Raw genomic sequence first — 24,445 nt, forward strand, 5'->3', positions numbered from 1 at the left:
CACTTTGGGTAGAGGTGGCACCAGAATATGGCTGCCCTAATATCATCTGACATAACATTATGTCCTAAATATTGTTTAATAAATACCAGTTTTTAAAGTTAATAATAGAATATCTAGAGCGGGTGTGGTGAGACGCCTGCTAAGTCAATTCACTGGGTTTGCACTTGTTAGAGGCATATGGGGATGGCTCTGGGCTCAGAGATACCTGGGACAAGACGGCCATAATACCAATTGCAGGAGAGACTGACTTGCTACCCCCGGAGATCTAAATGTCAACACCCACCACAACTGACTTTAAGTATTTGGGGTATGCACATTTCCCAAGACCAGCAGACGTAATGGAATCTCAATATAGGAGCCCCGCTTAAAAAAGTTGAAGCCTATATGGCTGCCTGGAGAAGGCTCCCTCCTAATGTAATGAGAAGAGGGATATTGTTTAAAATGGTTGTGCTTCCTCAGCTGTTTTATAAACTACAAAAGTATCTATGTAGATTCCCCACCACCTCTTTCCCTACACTACAATCCACTCTGCTGAACTTCTTATGGGCAGGTGGGCCTCCCAGGGTGGCCTGCAGGAAGTGTGGGCAATTGATGATGGATTGGGGATATCCGCTATAAAGCAATAGTACTGGGTCACTCAGCTCCTTCCTATCAATGACTAGCTGCTCAGAGGCGGGCAACCAGACCATGAGACTGGAACTGGTGCCTCTAGATATGAATGGTATACGTTCACTGCTGCATGGGAGTGGAGTCCTATCGGAGACACCATAGGTCATTGCTATTCCTTTATAGTGGTGGCGGGGTATGAAAATCGAATGGTTGACACGGTGAGTGGAGATAGGAAACCATGCTGTGGTATTGAACCTGGTTGAGTAAGGTGTCCAAGCTGGAGGTTTCCTGACCTTGGGATAGAATAAAGATACCTAGAATTGGGGATGTGTCAGTATTGAATCAAATGCTGACCTTTGAACAGATATAGGGGCAATTTGAATGCCACAAATCATAGTTATCTGTACACTATCTGCAGCAGAGGCATGCATTAGAGCGTTACAAAGAAAGGTTTTGCATGGCACCAGACTTCAACCTCTAGGAGTCTGAACTCATAATAGAAAGGTTGGAGACAAAGGGTATTTCCAGACTGTACAGAATGCTTGAAATAAATTCTCCAGATCTGCATCAGGTACACAGAGAGCAATGGGAACATGATGTGGGTTCCATGCAGGATGAAGAATGGATAGACACCACAATGGGAGACAGACATAAAACCATATCCACACGGTTTCTTCTTATCCAAATTAAATATTTTAACAGAGTATATTACACGGTGGAGAGGCTGTGGAGAAATGGGAGGAACCGTGATCCAAACTGTCTGCGACATGGAGCGTATAGAGGAACTTTTTGCACACCATCTGAGAATGTCCAGTGGTACAAAATTACTGGGCCCAAATATTTACAGCTCCAAAGGCCATGATTGTCAGTCCAGTAAACCTAATCCAGAACTATTCATTCTTTATATAGTGCCTGGCTAATGGTGGCAGGGATGCTGGTGGGGATTGGGCTGGCAGTGACAAAAAGAGATGTAGCTAGATATTGGAACTATCTCATGACACATCCGATTTCTGAATTGTTGCAAGGCATGGATTACTGAACCCTTGCTGAGGAGTCAGCTTATAAATCAAGGGGTTGCCCACACAACCATAACAGGTACGGGGTCCGTGGTGGAAGCATTTTGGCAAAGCGAGATAGGTGCCTATGGCTAATAATAAAGATGTGTAGGAATAACGAAAGATGGGTGGTGGCTGAGGAAAGTGTGTGGAAGGTAGTAAGGTATGATTGCAATTCCTCTTTAGCTGCTAGGAGAATGGGTGTATATTTCTTTTGTTTTACTTTATGCATTGTTAGTTTGTCTAGAAATTCATGAAAATAGATGTGCATGTATAACAAATGCAAATAAAAAGGATTTACAAGCAAACATCACTCCTTTGTGAACACCTTCTACAAAGTCTCAAACTTGAGAATCCCCATTCAAGAGTGTCCTTCCCGCCTGACGTAATATGAATGGAGCACATTATATGACTTGGCTCAGGGGCCATGGATGCAAGAGTAAGAAGTAAACAGAGATCCAAGAAACGTGTATACTTAACATAATGTGCACGATTAGCCCTTTTCCTAGCCCACCACCAACACATCTGACCTGTTGAGCAGCTGAGAGTGACACCAAGGTTAAACTTTTAATGTAATCTGCGATCAAAGGATGTCCAATGACACTTCTGGCCCCATGATCTTTTGGTGAATTGACATCCATAGATGCGACATCTGGGTCTCATAACTATTGGATGTGCCACTCTAATTTAACACAAGCAATATTAATGTTGCTGTCCTTCTTCTGACTTGGTGACCAGTCATTTCACTTTCACTTCCACTTTAAACACACTGTTGGAAATTAGGTTACTGGGTGAGCGAGTAAAACCCTACTCAAGCAGCAACCACAATCTCTGTTAAGGGTAAGACACAAGCATACCCCAAATAACCCTGTGCTTAACCCTCTGGTAGCTTGGCACAGAAGCAGTCAGACTTAACTTAAAGGCAATGTGCAAAGTATTTGTGCAGCACTATAAACAGTAATAAAATGAAAACACAATACAAGAAAATTCCAACACCAAATTAGATAAATCAAGTAAAATTTAATACATTTTTGAGACGAAAATGACAAAAATCCAATCAGTAGAACCGGATATATGCAATTTCAAAGATTTTAATAAAAATAGTGCCTAGAAGCACAAAACAGCAACTGTGGTTAACTGGTTGCACCAGACCTGGACAAAGTCACAAGTTCAGGTCAACCACGATGGTGATTAGGCCAGATACAAGGAACCAGTTAGGCTTGCTGAAAAAACTACCTTAAATTCTGGTTTGCGGAGTGTTGTGAGATCCCTCGTCAAGGTTGTCTTGTTCTGTGGAGCTGCAAGGCTGTGATGTGAAGTCCTGCATCGTCATCGAGGATGTCATCAATGAGGGACTTTCAATGCAAAGGCATGTGCCAAGGATGAATTGCGCAGCTGTGGTTTCCTAGAGACTACAGGCTACGATACGAGGCTCTGTGTCGGTGATGCGTCGCCCTGCGGTGGTAATGAAGCAGCTGCGTAGAGATACATTGTGCTGCATTGTTCTGCTCACAGAACCACAGCTGTGCTGGCAGAGCACCTTCAGGTTCACTTCCAGTTGTCCAGGAATGTAGTGACACTACTTGGGGGGGTGGGTAGTACTCCCAGCAGACAGAGACCAGGTGCTGAATTTAAGGTGGTTGGAGCCCTTCCCGTCCCTCAGGCAGGAGACCAGCCAACTAGCCTTGGAGTCACTCTAGTGATCCTGGGTTCAAGATGCAGGTCCAGTCCTTCCACTCAGGCAACAGGGAAGCAGAGTAGCAGTCCTGCTTGCAGAGCAGCAAATTAGTCCTTCTGAGTATTCCAAAGGTCCAGCAGATAACTGAAGAGTTGAGTCTGAGGGGCCAATATTTATACCTGGTAGCTACTTTGAATAGGAGAAGTTTCTGGAGGTTTCCACCCCCCCCCCAAGAAATGCTTGAAGTGTCCTGCTTCCCTGCCCTGGTAGCAGGTTATCTGGGGTCACGGTATATTAGTTTAAAACCCTTTGTGAGTGTGCTCAGGCAAAGCCCTTGTGATGCTCAAGTGTGGAAGGTGATAGTGCCCACCTCATCAAGTCAGAGATGGGCCATCCTGCCAACACCTACGTGCCTTTGTCTCAAATGTCTAGGAGCAATAGACAAAGACTAACTGCCAGCTACATCTAGTCATTTGGCCTAGGAAACAGGCATCAAGCATCAAATGGTTAGGACAAGAAAACAACAACTTTCTAAAAGTAGCATTTTCAGAATTGTGACCGAAATTTCGGCTTTGGACACCAAAGTCAACATTCGTACCTGCTCCCAACTGAAAGTTATTACTTATTAAATATTATGTTTACCCAATATTATTCTATGGAAGAGGCAGGCCTAGCAGTAGTGAAAAAACAAACTTGGGAGTTTTTCACTACCAGGACATGTAAAAAATTAAAAGTACATGTCCAACATTTTAGATACACTGCACACCGCCCTATGAGATATCTAGAGCCTCCGTTAGGAGCCATCTATATATGTTAATAAGGAAGATTAAGGGATGGCAAAAGGTTTATTATGCCAGGTCAAAATGACAGCTTAACAGCTGTACACACAGGTTGCAAAGGCAGGCCAGATACGTCTTAAAGACTATTTGAGTAGGTGGCACAATCAGTGCTGCAGGCCCACTAGTAGCATTTCATTTACAGGCCTTGGGTACAGGTAGTACCACTTTACTAAGGACTTACAAGTAAATTAAATGTGCCAAATACAAATACAAAGTATGATTGTAAAAGCTGGTGTCAGTTATCTGGGTGCTTTCAAATTCTATCAGTACAAATCTTAGCAACTGGAGCCCGTGAGAACTGATCTGCATCTATTTACTGGTCATTTCCAAAGCTCATCCTAGTCACATTCTGTTAAGGATTGGTCACTAAGGCCAGCAAATCTAATCCCTCCCAAATGTTGGCAATCGGGGCACCTTGGTGGCTGCATGTGATATGATACCGTTCATGGCCTAACCTGTCATCTCGATCTGTCCCAAGACCTCCTTGACCTACAAATAGATATGGTGGGTCTATTCTCGAATGAAAGGCTGCAGAAGACCCTGAAATGGCCAATATTGTAATGCACTTACAGCTACAGCTTTCTTAATAAATATAAGTCTATTTCCCCAAACATATTTTTTATCTCAGGATATTATGTATGCAGTGTAGGGCTTGATATCTTATTACTGCCTCTGTGTTTACTGTACATTTTTTTAATCAAATCTCATTAAAGTTTCTTTAAAGGCATTCTGAGATACAGCACGCATTATCAATAGGTAATTTCCGGTCCCAGTGTAGCGCAGGTGCGTGTATGGCTGCTGCCATTCTTCGCACTGATGGCATCGTCTGAGCTCCATGATATGTAGTTTGAAACCCAGAGATGGTATTTCTAACCAGCTACAAATCCTGCTGAAAAGTAGTGGTTGCAGAATGGTTTTCTGAGATTGGACTAATTCACAATTCGTTTCCCCAAGAATATATATACATATTCAAGATGTAAAAGGAAAGATGCCCTGTAGAATACTCTTTGGATAAATGAAGATACCCAAGTGATCCTTTTCTGATGTTTTCATGAATGGATGCTTCGGGTCAGATGTACGAAAGCATTCTATCTGCAAACCCTTGGATCTGCAAAACAACAGGGGTTATGGCTATCTCTTAAACTATTTTTGCGAGTTGGAAAGGAGTTTGCCAGCTCACTATAGGAGCTTTGTGACTCATTCTGCATTACAATTTGGAGAGGGCATGAAAACGACATGGCCTCCTAGTTGCTATTCATAATGGTATATATCAATGGTTTTGACTGCAATTGCAGTTGCAAACCATTTAAAAGTTACTAACACCTCACAGGAGATGGTAAGTGATATTGCCTCTTAGCAAAGGATAGCTTCCCCATTGGGAATTATGTAGGCCAGCCTCTTCAGGGGTGAGCAGGCAGTGTCCCAGTGGACCACAGTCCACCTTACCGAAGTTTTCCAAACTAGGAATATTTTTCTAAACAGGACCTGCTTCTTTCAAGAGCACATGTTGCTTAACACAAGTTCCCTGTCTCACATTTGGGAATACAAACGCATGGATGGTCTACAGGTCATTGCAGGCCATCATTGGTAGCTAGCTGCAGGGGGTTCTAAATAGCAATCTGCCTAATTAATATTCATTGACCAGCTCATTCTGCAATTTGCTGGAAGTGGCCATTTTGCAATGCAGCCAGTTAGCACATAAGTCTCATCGCACAATGACAGGCAGGTTGCAAAAAGTAGTTAGTACATAATTTGCCCGTTCATAGTACTGGCCCTTGCTTTCTTTTGGAAGATTTTAGGTGCCCCTCTGGATAAGTGGATGATACATGGCTGGCTAATCTTTCACAGAGTGTGTTCTACCCAGGATAGGGCAGTCCAGACATTCTGGCCTGCAGTGCAAGGAGCTGTGACTTTCTTCAACAAATCATCACTTGTATTACCTCTGTACACAGGATGCAAACAAATTACTGCATGAATCACCCAGTGCAACACATACCAGTAAAACACACCCTTTCATTACTTCTTATTCTATCCACAAGAATCATGTAACTTCATGAAACTATTGCATTGAATAAGCATCACACGTCTGTCTCGAAGGTGGATCTATTGTATTTGCAACTGCAATTTTCCAGGACTCCAGGCCAGATGTATCAAAGGATTTTGCATTCGCAAAAGGTGCGAATTGGTAAATTCCACTGTTTGCGAATGCAAAATCACCTTTCAGGATGTATGAAAGGCAGTGCAGTGCAATTTTAGGGAATGGCAATTTTTAGCGATTCCCTAAAATTGCAACTATGAATTCCTATTCGCGATTTCCAAAGCACATGTATCATGCATTTCCTAAATGCGAATTTGGCATTTAGGAAATGCAATTACCACAAATTCAAGTTTGGTGGTAAACATGTGCAATTTTAAAAAAATGCACTACAAATGCATTTTTAAAAATGACATGTAGTGCACATATGCCCTTTGGGCATGTGTGCGCTTTACATGTCCACAAATATTTTTTGGGGGCGCATCAAAGGGGGCCTTAGGCCCCCAGCACCCTGGGGTTTGCATTACCTAATTTACGAATTACTAACAGGAATTCGCAAATACCTAATTTGCGAATTTCTTACAGGAATTCGCAAATTAGGTAATGGAAAACCATTCGCACCTATGGGCCTACCCATAGGGATGCATGGAGTCCCATTCCCTAATTGCGATTCGGCAATAGTGATTGAGACTTTTAAGAAATCGATATTACTGAATCACAATTTTCATACATCCCATTTTGCATTTCTTAAATAGCGATTTCTAAAAAAACGCTATTTAGGAAATGCAAACTGGGATGATGATAAATCTGGCCCTCCATTCCTTGTTGCTTCAGAAGGGTGGGAAATAGATGCCCAACCATTGTGTGCCTAGTGGCTGCAGATCACATGGCACAATTTCATTCTGCTCTACTGCTGCCGATATCATGGGTAGGAGGACATTGTTGGGGTTATAAATTAGTATGCCCTGTCATTGGGGGGTAGCCAGGAACATATTTCCTGGGGGTCCTGGCCACTAGCAATAACAACATAAGCAAAAAGGATCATGAACAATGTTGACTGTGGTGAGGGGTCAGAGTGTTCCATCTGCAGGAATATTTGTGAAATATTCTGCTAAGCGTGTTTGTTTTTAACACACAAACACAGCAATTTGTTTTTAATTATAGTGTTATTCGGCACTGTTGAGATTTTGGAAGGTATGCTGCTTTTTAAAGTACATTGGTCAAATTTGAATGTAATGTGATGAGTAACATATGGTGAGTTAATGCTTGCACCTGACAACTCACCTGACTTGCAAGTCACAAGCTCGAATACCACTAAGATCAAAGTAGACTTCCATCCTTCTGATTTGATCCTTTTGAAACTGCCAAATTGAGAATCAGTATTAAATTAGATAATAGTAATGGCTATTATTTACAGCTGTTAGAAACTTCAGAAATGCAATGAGAAAAATAATGGGGCTCATTATGAACTCGGTGGTCTGGGCCGCCATGCTGGCGGTGGCGGTAAATACCGCCATTCGGCATGGCGGCCCAGACCGCCATATTATGAACCGCCCAAAACCCCACGGTGGAAGACACCGCCACTGCCAGCAGTAATGCTGGTGGAGGCGGTGTATTCCTATCCGACAGGGCAGCGCTGATAATGATACCCATTCTGCCAGCCTTTTCCCGGCGGTTCACAGCTCCAGGGGAAAGGCTAGCAGAATGGGTATCTTGGGGTGATTAGGGGCCCCCGTGCAGTGCCCCGTCGCGCAGGTCACTGCCAAATTTACGGGCAGTGATCTGCGCGATGGGTGCAGCTGCACCTGACGCACAGAGGCATTGACGGTGGCTCCATGTGGAGCCGCCGGCAATGTCCCGGCCGTGCATTCTGCTGGGCCGGCGGGCGGAAAGAGTGTTTCCTCCTGCCGGCCCAGCAGAATGTTCTTTATGCGGCCAGCGGGGTCCCAGGGGGGCTGGCGGTCAGTTAAATGACCGCCAGCTTGAACACAGCAGTAAACACCGCAGTGTTCATAATGAGGGCCTATATGTTTAAGTACAAGTCAAGCATCAGAGAACTACATACTGTGCACAAATCATAGACTTTCACACTGTGCAGATATCAGTTGCTGCAATACTATAAATCTATTAAAGGATTTTATACTGTGAATGAATGGAAGAAATTCACACATGGCATGTATAGGAGCCATGGATCTTCCACTGTAGAAAATACTTTTTAGAAGTAATGGACAATTATTCTTTACTATAAAGAAGGAGAAAGACGTACTGAGAAGCATATTGGAATGAAAGCGACATACACCACTGGCTTAAATGGATTGGGCTTTAGAATTTGCAGAATGTTAATTTTGTTAATTTTCTTATTAAACTGCTACCCATCGAACTGCATTAATGGCCCATTCTAAAGCTGACATGAACTTTAGATATCTTCCTAAATGACCAGAAGACCTCCTACATCACGGTGAATTTGAAGAAACAAAACCTCAATCTAGCAGAACCAGCAAACTACCAACCAATCTCCAGTGAACTATATGACGTTCTCCCAGATTGACAACAAAAAAAATAACAGTGCATCACACCACCCTGTTTGCTATTGAGTCTAGAGGACCTCAGTAATCAAGGAACCATTCTAGAATGGATCTTATACATATCAAGCATCATTGAGCTTTTACCATACTCTTCAATTCTGTTCAGCAATGACTCTGGTGTGCTGCAAGATTCCATCACCACTCCACTTGTCCTCAAAGCCTATTCCCCACTAACCCCTGAAAATTGCACAGATGACACACAAATCATGATTAAACTTAAAAACCTAAATCCACAGATTGTTCTGGTCTGGACCATTGTTTTAGAGCCTCAGACCAATCGATGCTTATCAACTGCCGATCAAACGCCACAAACTGAACTCATAAAAAAACACTATCTCTTCTGCAGAAACTGAAAGACTTGCTTTTAAACGACCATTTGACAGTATTCCTATTCCCAACGGTGCAAATGGATCGTGCAATCAGAAGGGCCTTCCTCTCTGTGCAAAGAAATGTGTACTGTTTTCCCCCCCCTTCTATGTATGGCACATTAAAGTTCACAATTCACAAGGCAGCAGCCAAGGGCTATATACCTACACAACCACATCACTCTGTACCCAAGCAAGTGCTTCAATGAGTATTCCTGATGAGAACTTTCAAGGCACTCTACTTTGCCCACAGGGTCATTGAGACCACAGGTCCAACTTTCCCCCAAGTGAAACCTTATTGATGCATGAAAATTAGGAGCATGCACTCAAGATTGGAATCCCATTCAACAGCAACACATGTACAGATAGTACATCTTTGTTTGTTCAATCAGGCTATGAAACTTATTGATGACATAGATAGGAAACAATCTCAAACAGTTGGAATTTTAGAAGATAGTGAAAACCTGGATGTTCCCTAACAAATAAACCCCTTACAGAAAACACTCCCAATCCAGTGCTAGATGGGGGATGAATCAGTTACTCATACAAAGACTGTAAATAACAGAACATGCAACTTTCTTTCATCCGCTGATGTTCCACTCCACAGATACAGTTGTCCCGGGGTCTGATGGGGACATCGCTATGGATCTCACAGTTGACACCAAATATCTTCCCACATAAGTCTTACTATAAACCACATTCTGCCAATCAAGGATAACAAATGTGTCATGTTATATCATTGGTCTGTCACTGCTCTTCGCTTCACTCAGTGCTCAAGTGCAGCTACAGGTTGACACTGACATGAAAGGAACACCTCTTCGGTGCTCCTGCACAACACCACAATTCATCCATTACAGGCCACACTATACCCCACACTTTACCCAAAAAGCCCAACAAGCATAGTAGCAGTAACAATTGCAAATGCCAGCAAGACATACCAATCCTTCCATCCTTTTGAGGTCAGTAATTTGAGCACCATTAAATGGGGTAACAGTAACAACTAGCCTTATGTGTAAGAGAACTAATCAGTGATTGCTTTCCGAGCCCCAGATATTGCTTCTGATATTTTGTATTGCTGTGACAGAATTATGCTAATTTGCCTAAAAAACTTCAGAAGATTTGGTTACCCAATTGCTATTCTGTATTTTTACAGTACGTTTTTGAGATTTGTTTATATTAACCAGAGAGTTTATTTGTAATAAAAGCCCTTAACTTTATTTCTTATTTGGGTTTTCATTGTGTGGCCAAATTCATTACATTGTAAATTAATGTTGACATATTGGGCCAGATGTATAATCACGGCCCTTTGCGGTTCGGAAATAGCAAATTTTAAGAAATCGCTATTTCCGATTCGCAAAGTGCCATGTATCACATTTGCGAATCGGTAATAGCGATTTCTTAAAAATCGCAAATGCTATTACCGAATCGCAAATTGCGATACCGGCCCCATTCGCAGCTATGGGCCTGTTGGCCCATATCTGTGAATTTTTTGCATTTCCAAAATTGCGATTTCTGAACCAGAAATCGCAATTTTGGAAATGCAAAACCCCAGGGTGCTGGGGGCCTAAGGCCCCCTCTGCTGCACCCCAAAAACATTTTTGGGGACATGTAAGGTGCACACATGCCAAAAGGGCATGTGTGCTTTACATGTACAATTTAAAAATGCATTTTAAATGCATTTTTAAATTTTGCACTAGGTTACCACCTGGTTTCTTTTAATGGTATTTTGCATGTGCAAAATGCCATTCTGCGAAAAATCGTAATTTGCGATTTTTGGCAGCATCTCCTTGCGATTTGGACTTTGCGAATCGCAAATTGCGACTCGCAACGCAAGAAATCGCAATTTTTGCGATTTCTTATTTGTGGTCTGCAAATGCCTTTCATGCATCGCAGACCACTTTTTTGCACTCGCAAACGGCGATTCGCACCGTTTGCGAGTGCAATTTTTTTTATACATCTGGCCCATTGTTACCTAACTTCCTAGATAATCCTCATGCAGGGAAGTAGACCTGTCGATCTCACAAAAGAGCATACAAATCTGGTAGCAGAGGATGGATCCCTTGGGGAAATAGGGAGTTAGAGTGTCCCATTTTGAAATTTCCCAAATCCATCCCAAAATTCTAAGCACATCACTTGTTCGGAGGGTTGATGGAGTTTCAGCACTGTTACAATTCAGTGAATGTGTGAGTAGTAATTGTGTTATGCGTTGCATTTGCTTATACTAAGATTGTGATGTATTGCAGTGAGTGTGAAGTGTTTTGTGGGGAAAATTTGAAGTGGGGGGAACGTGGCGCTTATTGCAAAGAAGTTGAGATGGTTATCAGGTCCATCGTGCCCTAAGATCCCAAGATATGAGAGATACATGAGAAAAGTGTAGAAGACACTTCTTGTTGTTCTTGTCTGCTGTTTAGCAGTGGTGATTGTGAGACGTCGATGACAGTGCCACCAGAAAGGGACCTTCCTTGGAGTGATTGTGAGAGGTTAGTATAGTGAATGTCAAGTGCACATACTTAAAAGAGATTATGGAAAGTCCATGTAACTCACCTATCATGGGACTGTGGAAACCCAGTGAAAAGTACTCTATGTTCCAAGACCTGAGAAAGGTCAGTGAAATTATAGTTCATTATTGACCCATCGAATGGAATCCAGCTGTGATTTTGTTTCAGACTACATGTGAAACCAAGTGTATTCACTGTGATCCACCTTTGCCAAGCATTTTTCTCCATACTGTTGCATGAGGAAAGCCAATTACTCTTCACTTTCTGCTTTGGCAGTTGTGTTTTGGCATGGTGCAGAGTCCTACAATGGTATATTGAGAGTACTTCAATCTTTAATCAGTTCTGAAAAAGAATCTGGAGACCCTGGAGATGCACTATCATTCAGTCCTGATCCATTATAGTGATGACCTATTGTGGCATCAAACATGCAAGAAGCTTGTGAGACACAATTGCCCTATTAAACCACTTAGCTGAGGATGGACATAAAGTATCCCCGACCAAATTGCTTTACTGTAAGAGAGAAGTCCTATATCTTGGACAACACTTTGAAAAAGGTGCAAGGGTGCAAGGAAAGTGTCACTAGAGAGAATTTCAGCAATTCTGAAAATGAATCTGCCAGGTCAGAAAAAAGTCAGGATGTTTTTTGGGAATGGTGGGCTACTGTCATCAGTGGATTTCTAACTTTTCCCTTTTGGCCAAGGCTTTACAGAGGCAGACATACAAGGGTGTGTCAGATCCGGTACCATTGGATGACACTTGCATGCATGCCTTCTCAGAGCAGAACAAAAGCCTCTTTTGTGCCCTGGCACTGGGAATGCCTGATTACAACAAATGCTGTACTTTGTACTGCAGTGAGAGGATGGCTGCTCTCTCTCAGTTACATGGAAACACTCACTGTGAGAGTTCAGTTCTGACTATCTGCTCCCCCCAGTTTTTAACCTTTTATTGTGAGGGAGCCTCATAGTTTGGCACTTACCCACAGTAAACTCATGGTAAAATGGACTGCCCATGTTTTTACCAGTGGTGCTGCCTTGTTAAGCTAAGGCTGCTGTGACACAGCAAGGGTAGGAGGCCCAGGACTGGTTACACAAGATCACCTGTGCATACATGTGTGCACCCGTGAGAGCGCTGCGCGGGGAGGATTCCTGTTGTGTGCAGCCCGAGAACTACACCTAGGTAGCCTGGCACAGAAGGTACCATGCAGAGTGGGTGGTGTCCTGGAGTAGGCCTTATAAGATGGGTGTACACATGTGAGGAATAGCCAGTGTGTTAACTGACTTCATTGTAGTGACACTCCATTGGGAATGGCTGCCCTAGGGTGCAACTCCAGTTCCCTGGGGTCCACAGGCTCAAAAGTCACAACAATATACACTGTTCCCTGTATGAAAAGAACAATGCAGTATGTTACAGCGTATGGATCATTCAGGAATGCCATCTTTCTCTGACTTAGCTCTGGATAAGGGACCAGGCCTTTGTGACCCTGCTGGTCTGGATTAATTACTGCTCTCTTTAGCTGCAGGAACAGAGCCCAGCATCAATTAGCCAAGGAGGGGCTCCCTAGAGGAATTGCTGGGAGAGGCCCTGGCAGGAATGTCAGGGAGGAGGGATGCTGAGACTGTCAGAGCCTATGTGGCAACTGACTCCTGGACAACGCTATTTTGAGCTATCCCAGAAGACTGTGCAGGAGTGGCGGAGCAGTGATGTGACACATCAGGATAGGCCAGAGGCGCAGCTCTGCTGGACACTTCTGCCCCCACTTAAAAGGTCTTTCACAGGGTAGAGAGCCCCCTTGGACAAGCTTTTCTGCAGAACACTGGGACTGAAGACGGGTATCATGGACAACTGGAAAAAAGAATCCCCTGACTTCCCACTTGGACTCTGCCCCTGAATGATGCTAGACCCAGTGAGGCAAGGTTGGGGACCTTAGAGGCCAGGAGGCTCCCCACCAACAGTGAAAGGAGACCAAGATCTCCCAGATTAGCTCACGGGGGCCCAAGATATCCCTGAGGGAAGTTACATGACCTTTGACCCCAAAGGAGGACCTGCGACAAAGTGAGTGGGGCTCTGCCACTGATTCCAACGTTGCCCCCGGGGTGGGCCAGGGCCCAGGGGCTGCTCCCAAGTGGATGCAAGGGCCGGGAGCGCTGTAGCTCATCCCTGGCAAACATGTCCATTGCAAGGGAGTGCCATCATGCCCTCTCGGTGGAGCGGAGGAGCGGAGGAGCCCAGGACCCCATACCTGGGCCCTGACCAAGAAAATGAATTCAGGGAGTACCGTTGTGCTCCCTGTGAAGATGCACTCATGGCAAAAGCAGGGGAGCACCATCACGCTTCCCTTGAAGAGGAGAGAGGGGTTCAGGATCCCATCCCTGGGACCCTTGGCTGAAGGTAAAGCCTGGGAGTGCCATCTCACTCCCCATGAAGATGCAGCTGAAGGGCCTAGGACCCCATCCCTGGGTCCCGTTGAGAAAAGTGGAGTGGGAAGTGCTGTTGCAACTGCAACTCCCCCGTGTGGCTGGGAGGGACACCGCTAGCACTGCATTTGTCTGCAGGAGTGGGCAAACACAAAAGAAAGGGAGTGCTGGCGCAACTCCCCCATGTGGCCTGCACCCAGGCCTCATCATCAGTGTCTGGAGTGGGCAGACCTTGCAAGCTGGCGGATGAGTGCCAGCTCCCGCAGCAGCACTTGAGTGTCCTGGCCAGACAGGGAGCTGGCAAGAGCTGCCAGGGGTGGGCTCCCTGCGCCACTCCCCAATGTCACCAACCTCGCATGGGGTGTCCAGGTGGGACCGGACACCCCAAAGGAGAAGAATACACTGCTGCGTGAGGCCACCAACAAAAGGAAAAACAGAGCAGCTCTCCCCGGCGCATTGGGAGAGCCGCTCATTGTCTATGCATGGCACTTCAGAAGGAGCGCCCCAAAATGCTTTGCGGGCCAGCTCGCAATGTTGACAGAAAAAGCCATGAAATGGCTTGCTTCTGGTGTGGTGGTGACCCCAGGAAAGCGGGGTCACCACCAAATTGATTCCAAAGTGCAGGGGAAGCTGCAGGAGGAGAGTATCCTTCCCCCGAAGAAATGTCCAAATATCCAAATGTCCCCACCCTCAGTTTCAGAGGACTTGAAAAGGATCCCCCCTCAAGGGTCCCAATGTATTTTCAAGTGTGGTCCCAGCTGGCACTTTTGTTCAAGGTGGTGGAACTGTGCCCTCTAGGGGTGAAGATCATGGCTGCAGTCCTTGTGGCCTGAATGTGAATAACAATAGATTGTTATAATGTGGAACACCCTCTAGGGGTTAAAGACTGTAATTACATATGTTTTTACAGTAATGGAGTCTTTCATGGATTAAGTGCAGCAGGTTATGCTGAAAGTGATTTCAAATGTATGGCTGTAGCCTTATGGCCAATGATGTGACATGTGAATAGTCATATGAATAGGCACCCTCTAGGGGTGAGAGATGCAACTATGCAACTGGGAACACCCAAGTGATGTCCTTTAGGGACTTTGTCAACTGTGCATCATTTTTATGTTGAATGCTTCAAGTTGGAATATGATGAAGGTTTGCCAACATCCTTTAGGGGTGCAGTTGGACTGCGTAGATCATGGTGAGACTAAATGTAAAAGCACAAACCATTCCAACATGCTTATACATGTTTCTTGTTAATGCTTTATTTGAATAATGAGACTGATAGCCACTAGAGATCAAAGTAGATGTACTTTATTGCCGGTATTAGGTGCTCTCACTCCAAGAATGTCTTACTATGTGGGTTGTTGGTCTACATCTCCTTTTGGGAGAAACAAGAATGATTATGCAATGTCACCCAGAGGTTATTCCATCAGATTGTGTATATTTATAAATTGTTCCATAAGATTGGGTAGTGTGTGTGTAACAAATGTATTTTTCCTTTATGAAAAGAAAAAGCACAGACTGGGCAATCATTTATTAAATGTTATTCCTGTGTGATTGTGAATGGTGATTACTAGCCCACACCACCTCCTTCTGGTAAGCTTTGGACTTCTCTGCAATGCTACCTTATGAGAGTCAAGCGCCACAATTGGCTGTTTGATTCACAGTGGTGGCCAAGGGCCGACCCACACAACGAGTGACCCACCCTCCAGCACTCACCTACCTGTTGCTTACTTTTCAGCTACACTTGACCCAGTAGCTTTGGCATCGCCCAGCTGTCTAAAAGCTGTTGCCGCCACCGGTGTCATCCTCTGAATGCTTTTGTTCCCCACTCTATAGAGATTTTGTTAACTTGAACTAAAACCCAACACCTCACAATCAGTAAATTGACATGCTAGGAGCAGATAATCTTAGCTGCCCCAAATGTAAATACCAGAAGGTGTACAACATTGAATCCTGCAAATTTGTTGCCTTTGCCTGTAAATGATGAAAATGTTGACAATGAATTTGAGCATGAATGTCTAGAAGTCACTGAACTGTGCACCAAACTGAGACCTTACATAAAAGATGTGCCACTTTCTGAGTCAGATTATGTGATGTTTGCCGATGGCTCTTGCTTGAGGGACCATGAAGGAAACCTGAGAGTTGCCTAAGTAGTCTGTACTGTCTCAGGTGTAGTCGAAACTTCCTGGCTTCAAGAAGTGTTGTCTGCACAAGTGGCTAAATCGATTGCCCTTACAAAAGCATGCTATGTTTCAGACCTGCTGAAGGTGACCATTTTCACAGATAATCAGTATGGCTTTCATGTCATTCACAACTTCGGACAGTTATGGTCACAGTTGGGTTTTCTGACCTCCTCTGGCTCTCCCATTAGAAATGGTGACAGAGTGTGTAACCTTATGAAGGCATTACAGTTGCCTGGCTAAATTGCAGTTGTGAAGTGCTCAGCTCACTGCAAGGGAACTATGTGAATGTGGGAAAATAACTATGCAGATGAAGTAGCCAGACACTGTGCCTTAAATGTATGTGTTTTCAATGGTGACTATCAAAATGAAGGAACAGATAAGGCAAATTACAATCTCTTTCTAACTGCAGCAGATACATGGGAGGGAGTTAATAGGTTACAGGAAGAAATGTCAGAAGCAGAACAACAGGGTTGGTTCAGAACAGGATTTGTCAAAAGAGATTAGGATGATATTTGGGTTTCAAACAATGGAAGACCTGTGTTGCCAGATAACTTGTTACCACCTATGACGAGACAGTACCACAGTCTAGCTTACGAGGGGTGTGATGAAATGGTGAGATTATTACAACAGGCATGGTTCAATCCTAGGTTTAGACTGATGGCAGAAGTGTTGTGTCACAGATGTGTTACATGTCAACAGATGAATGTAGGCAAATAAACACTTAGGGGGTCATTCTGACTTTGAAGGAGCGGCGGAGGCCGCCCGCCAAAGTCCCGCCGGCAGAATACCGCTGCGCGGTCAAAAGACCGCTGCGGTAATTCTGAGTTTCCCGCTGGGCTGGCGGGCGACCACCAGAAGGCTGCCCGCCAGCCCAGCGGGAAACCCCCTTCCATGAGGATGCCGGCTCCGAATGGAGCCGGCGGAGTGGAATGGGTGCGACGGGTGCAGTTGCACCCGTCGCGATTTTCAGTGTCTGCTTGGCAGACACTGAAAATCTTGGTGGGGCCCTGTTAGGGGGCCCCTGCAGTGCCCATGCCACTGGCATGGGCACTGCAGGGGCCCCAGGGGCCCTGCGACACCTGTTACCGCCAGCCAGGTTCTGGCAGTCAAAACCGCCAGAGCCAGGCTGGCGGTAAGGGGATCGGAATGCCCATGGCGGCGCTGCCTGCAGCGCCGCCATGGAGGATTCCCCAGGGGAGCGGGAAACCGGTGGAACACCGCCGGTTTTCCGTTTCTGACCGCGGCTGTACCGCCGCAGTCAGAATGCCCATGGTAGCACCGCCAGCCTGTTGGCGGTGCTCCCGCGGTCGTTGGCCCTGGCGGTCCATGACTGCCAGGGTCAGAATGACTCCCTTAGTCACATAGGGAGATCCAGAGGACCTTTCAACAGAATTCAGTTTGATTTAATTGAGTTGTCCGTGTGCAAAGGATTGAGATACATTTTAGCAATTATATGCATTTTTTTCTTGTTTGTTCAAAGCCTACCTAGCTAGGAGAAATGACAGTCTCACAGTAGCAAAGTCGTTGTTAGGAGAGCTCATTCTATGTTTCGGGTACTCAACTTCTCTGGAGTTAGACTGACAAACTAATTTCAATAATGAAGTACTGAAGTTACTGCGTGCAGCGTTGCAAGTGGAGCAGAGACTACATTGCAGCTATACACCGGAGGCTTCTGGTCTTGTTGGGCAGATTAATAGAATGCTGAAATCCACATTGACTAAAGTATGTGCTTTCACTTCTTTGAATTGGCCTGATGTATTGCCTTTTGTATTGATGAGCTTTCACAGTACTCTAGATAGGAGAACAGGACTGTCTCGCCATCAAATCAATGTTCTTGATTATTGCAAAGGGCTGGCTGATGTGCTTGGTTCTGTATCTCATCAGGTTGGAGAGGCGACAGCCCAGGCGCAACAAGAACAGTGCCATGACCTTAGTCCCGGTGACTGGGTTATGGTGAAGAAGCATGTGCGCAACACGTGCTTGGTGCCATGGTGGAAGGGTCCTTTCCATGTGATATTGGTCACTGCAACTGCTGTGAAGTGTGGAGGTCTCCCCAACTGAGTGCATGCAGTGCACACTCATGGAGTTTCATATCCCCTTGATGATACAACAGCATCTGTCCCTGAAGGGCCGGTTACAGTGAGACAAAGGGAGCAGGTTAGTCAAGCTGTTGGGGATGAGGGAGTGGCTGGGACAGCACATGTTCAGTCTGGGTGGGGTCTGAGTGAGTCAACAGGTGAAGTCAGTACAGAAGCATTGCACCAAGAGACACTGCACAAAACTCAGTTGCTGACGAAGGACCTAGTGCTATAGCAAAACAAGTTGTGCCTAGAGATCAGTGGCCAAGAGAACAGACTTTGCCTGAAGTATGAGTTCCACAAAATATTCTGGAAGAGACTGTGGAGTTTGGTCAAAGTGACAGTGATGGTGAAGAGTCAGTAGTCCAGAGATCAAAGAGATCAAGGGTACCGTGTTGGTGGTACGCCTCAGTGAGTGGACATGTTTTGCTGCAAATGGCTGGGAGAGAGAATTTGGAATCTTTTGGTCTAGCAATTTAAATCTAGCTGAGCCTCCTTGAACAGAACTGTGTGGCAAAACTAAGCTTTGAACTTGCACTGCCACTAAACAGACTGAGACATTTTATCTTGTATGTGATAATTAGTGAGTTTGAACAGAGCAATTATTAGAGATATTTTAAAGGCTTTGTAGAGAATAAAGAACAGTACCAAGGTCTGAGTCTGAGGATTTCATCATATGGTTGTCATTTAGAGGCACACGAAGTAGGGTTAAGGAAGACAAACAAAGATTGCAATTAACTTTTGAACTTTGCTGAAAGACAATTGCTTGCTGCTCCTTTGCTCAGTTGGGAGAATAAAGAGATCATTGCTATTGCTGCTGTTGCATTGCATTAAAAGGTCTGAATTGAGAGAAACCATGGCATCTAGAAACAACAATAATAGCAGAAGCAGATCCATATGTACAGGAGTGTTAGTTGTAACAGTTATAGTAATGATTGATTTGCTTATAGGGTTGAGTTTGCCATCACACTCTAGAGTAGAAAAGATTAGATCATCAAGTGCCCCTGAAACCACATTTCCTACTGATAATAGAATGCATTCACTAAGCGAGGGTTACTTGCATAGACTTCTAGAGGAGATCTTTAATCAAATGTGCCTTATAAATTGCTTTATGAGTACATTGACACTATGGGTGCAAAGAATTGCTAGGTGTGTACACAATTACCTGCATCAGAGAAAATAATGTATCACCATATTTCTTTGACTTATGGTGTTACTTGTAGCTTAATAATGAGCCTTCTGTAACAACAATAATATTGTCAATGATACTATTTGAATTATGATTTGGTCTTTTCAGATGTTCCTATTGCAAAGCACCTGAAAAAAATCCAAAAGAAAAGAACATTGACACAGCTAAAGGACTTTTTAAACCCACATTGTCCTTGGATACAGTTTATGCCCACAGAAACAATTTAACATGTGCCTTGACAAGAGTTGAGAAGGCTTTCCTGAATTTAGTGGAAGATAGGAGAGGAGGAATGAAAATAAGAGCAGCAAAGGGTACAGTGGAACATAATTGGTAGCAAGAAGAAATAGAACATTTGACATTAGGAAGTCAAGCTTCCTTAACACTAGATTGGAAACATGAAGGGAAACTATGCGTATTTAGGATAAGATCAATAACTGATGCAAAATTCATGGGAAATAGTGTGACCACACATTTGAAATTAAAAGTAGTCTTTTTGTTGTCAGGACGAGATCCTGCTATGACTATTTTAGGTTGTCCAAAGGATGGAACTGAACATGCTATTTAGATATAGGCCCTCATTTCAACCTCAACGGTCTTTTTCCAAGACCGCTGAGGTTCCTCTGGGCCGAAGACCGCCACCAACCATATCATGACTGCTGGCAGCCCTCCGCTCTTTTTCGGACGGAGAGCCGCCAGCAGCCATACTGGTGGTTGGCGGTGAAGTGGAGGCTGCTCCACCATCACCGCCACGTCATCAGAACACCGCCCACCGAATTATGTCCCAGTATTTGGCGTGGCGGTGTTCTGGTGACGGGGTGCTGGTGGCGGAGCAGCCCCCATGGATCCTGTTCCCTCCCGGAGGATCACCGGAACAGGTAAGGTGATCGTCCGTTGGGGAGGGGTGTTGTGTGGTGTGTGCGTGCATGGGGGTGTGCGTGTGAGTGTGTAGAGGGGTTGTGTGAGTGTGTGTATGCATGCAGGGGCTGTAATGTGTGTATGGGAAATGTGACATGTATGTATGTGTGAATGTGTGCATGTATGTGTGCGAGTGGTGTGAGCGTGCGTGTAGGGGTGCGTGGGGGGTTCTGGGGGGTGGAGAGGTCCTACCACCTTTGTGGGGTGGTAGGGGGGTCGTGGGTGTTGGGGGAGGACTCAGGGGAGGGGGGACGGGAGACCCTAATCAGTGCCAGGGAATTAATTCCCTGGTACTGATAGTGCCTACCACCATGGATTTCGTGGCGGTACAAAACCCCACGAAATCCATGGCGGTATGTGGGGTCCTGATACCGCCGGCGGTCTAGTGACAGCCGCCGGGCTGGAGACCGAAGTCTCCATCCCAGCGGTCGTTACCACCCTGGCGGTCGGTGTGTGAAAGTGGCGGTTTTGCATGGCGGTAACCGCCATGGTAGAAATCCCTTTTTTTTTTTCGCTGACCTGTTGGCGGTATTACTGCTGCTTTCACACTGACCGCCAGGGTTGTAATGAGGGCCATAGTTTTTTCAACGATTCTCATGTGGAACATTTCAATGATCCTGTATGGGAAACAAACACCAGAACTAAGAGAGTTGCCAGGGGTTCAGAAATTATAGGAGACAATTCTGGTGCATTGATTCCATCTGTAGGAGTGATTTTGAATGACATCAAGATAGGAAAGTTTTCTTCCATCGTAAATAAGTTGTTCACTAGTACAACAGGTGACTTATTGATTGTTGATACTCAGGTGTTTGCCATAAGATCAATAGCTTTGCAGAACAGACTTGCTTTAGACATCCTTCTCATGAAGTAAGGCATGGAGGGTCATTCTGACCCTGGCGGCCGGTGGCCGCCAGGGCCACCGACCACGGGAGCACCGCCAACAGGCTGGCGGTGCTCCAATGAGCATTTTGACCGCGGCGGTTCAGCCGCGGTCAGAAGCGGAAAGTCAGCGGTCTCCCGCTGACTTTCCGCTGCTCTTTGGAATCCTCCATGGCTGCGGAGCGCGCTCCGCAGCCATGAGGATTCTGACCCCCCCTACCGCCATCCAGTTCATGGCGGGAAAGCCGCCATGAACAGGATGGCGGTAGGGGGGGTCGCGGGGCCCCTGGGGGCCCCTGCTGTGCCCATGCCAATGGCATGGGCACGGCAGGGGCCCCCGTAAGAGGGCCCCGAAAAGAATTTCAGTGTCTGCCTTGCAGACACTGAAATACGCGACGGGTGCCACTGCACACGTCGCACCTTCCCACTCCGCCGGCTCGATTACGAGCCGGCATCCTCGTGGGAAGGTCGTTTTCCCCTGGGCTGGCGGGCGGTTTTACTGGAACCGCCCGCCAGCCCAGGGGAAAACTCGTAATACCCGCCGCGGTCTTTTGACCGCGGCGCGGTAATTTGGAGGGCGGGATCCTGGCGGGCGGCCTCCGCCGCCCGCCAGGGTCATAATGAGGCCCATAGTCTGTTGGATGTTAAAAGTTCAACAATGTTGTACTTACAACCCTGATAATAGTAAATAATTGAAGCAATACATTAGGAACATTACTGACTTGAAAGGAGATTTTAAAAGAGCTAGAAGCAACAGGTGCATGGGAAGCTATACGTAGTGTATTTTCAGCTTTGGCAAATGGTTTGGAAACTTAGGCCCTCATTACAACCCTGGCGGTAAATCCCGCTTTCCGCAATACAGAAGACCACCAACAAACCGCTGCAGCCGCGGAATTCCGCTACAGGTATTACGACCCGCATCTCGTAATCCGCCACAATACAGACACCCACACAAGTCCACCACACCAAAGGTCAGTCATAAACTGGCGATAGCAAATCCTCCACCGTCACGCCAACAGGAATACACCCACAGTATCACGCCCCAAGAATCAACGCAGCGGTCTTTCTAACACGGTAAACCATTGGCAGTACACACCGCCACACCCACACACCCAATCCAATATAAACCACACACCCACATCACCCACAAACCCTTACAACCAAAAATTTGAAAGAAGGCCAGAGAGAGAGACTACCTAAAACAACACCAGCATCCACAGACACACAATACCATCACTTACACAACATCCACGCACCTCAAACAACACACAGCAACACATCGCCTCACACATCACAACCAGCACCACCTCACACATCACCCACACCACATCATGGCACCTCAAAGACACCCCAGGTTCTCTGAGGAGGAGCTCAGGGTCATGGTAGAGGAAATCGTCTGGGTAGAGCCACAGCTATTCGGATCACAGGTGCAGCAGATATCCATTGCAAGGAAGATGGAGCTATGGCGCAGAATTGTCGACAGGGTTAACGCAGTAGGACAGCATCCAAGAACACGGGATGACATCAGGAGGAGGTGGAACGACCTACGAGGGAAGGTAAGTTCTGTGGTATCCAGACACCAGATTGCTGTACAGAGGACTGGCGGTGGACCCCCACCTCCTCCCCGACAACTAACAACATGGGAGGAGCAAGTCTTGGCAATAATGCATCCTGAGGGCCTGGCAGGAGTAGCAGGAGGACTGGACTCTGGTAAGTCAAATCTTTACTACTTTATCCCCCACACCCCACCTGCATGCCATCACATACCGCCACCCTTACCCTCACACCTATCACCCCAACAACCCACAGATACCCCACTAACACAACCCACACATCCCAAAACCAAGCCCTGCATGTCAAACCAATGCATGGACACCCATCACCAAAGCATGTCCAGTAAGGAGACTCACTCTTGCCCCAAAATCACCAATCACACAAGGGCCACGGCAATAATGCAAGCACAGGAGTAGAGGGTCACTCACCCATTGCACAAGATGGCACACACAGATGCATTTACAACCCAACAGGACCCCTACCCAACGTCACCGGACAGGAGGTGCCAGACACATCCAGTCCCCCCACAGAAGAGACCCACAGTGATGACAGCAGCTCTGCACAACTGGATCAAGATGACCAGCCCGGCCCATCAGGGACCTCGGGACATTCGGTTCCCCTGACACTGGCACAAACCACCACAGACCCTCCCCCCTCAGGAAACACCACCACAGCACCCACCCAGCGGGCCCATCTCTCTGTCCCTAGGACACGTCAATCAGCAGTGTGTCCACCACTACAGGGAACCCAGGCAAACCCACTAACACAGGACGATCAGGGACCTGGGGGCAGTGGGCACATAGTTCAGTATGTGACTATTATGTGCTCTCTTCCATTGTCCACAGGTCCACCAGCGGTCTGTACACCGGAGGATGCCGCCATCTCATCACCTGCCCCAGCAGGCGTGCCCTGTGGTGGAGAACAGCGAGCAGAGAGTCAGCCAACACTGAGGTATCACAATGTGTTATTTGCAGAAACGTTTGTAATTCGCAATGTGCCAGTATCTGTCTGTATTCCCGGCCTGGATAGGTGTGACGCAGTTTTTATCCATCCCATGTGGCCCCCTGAAATGGCGGCTGCCTGATCTGTAAGGTGGGACATGGGGAAATGAGGTAACTGCGCTGGCGTTGTACACCATTGCAGTGGGCAGTCGAAGACCGCGGCGCAATTCTGCATTGGTTAACATTGGGCCCTATGGGTCCCAGGAGCCAATGACGATGTACGCCGGCAGTGATGGTACGCACCGCTGCGGACGTGACCACCATTTTCTGTCTGTTCACTCACTTGTTACCTGACCTTCAACAGGAGAGGACCTACACTGCAAGTGCTGCTGTGACCTGTGTCTGGAAGCAGCGATGGCTACAGTGCCTGGGGAAAGGGCCCCTGTCTTCACATCAGAGGAGTTGGAGAAACTAGTGGATGGAGTCCTCCCCCAGTACACGCAACTGTACGGTCCTCCATACAAACAGGTGAGTACACTGTGAGCATGCTGCGTGGGCAATGCCTGTTTTGAGTGGTGTGGATGGAAGATACAGGGGAGGGGGGCTGAGGCCTGCATGTGCGTATGGTGAGTGT

The sequence above is a fragment of the Pleurodeles waltl genome, chromosome 3_2 (genome assembly GCF_031143425.1).
Source record: "Pleurodeles waltl isolate 20211129_DDA chromosome 3_2, aPleWal1.hap1.20221129, whole genome shotgun sequence".
In the NCBI taxonomy this organism is placed as follows: Eukaryota; Metazoa; Chordata; class Amphibia; order Caudata; family Salamandridae; genus Pleurodeles; species Pleurodeles waltl.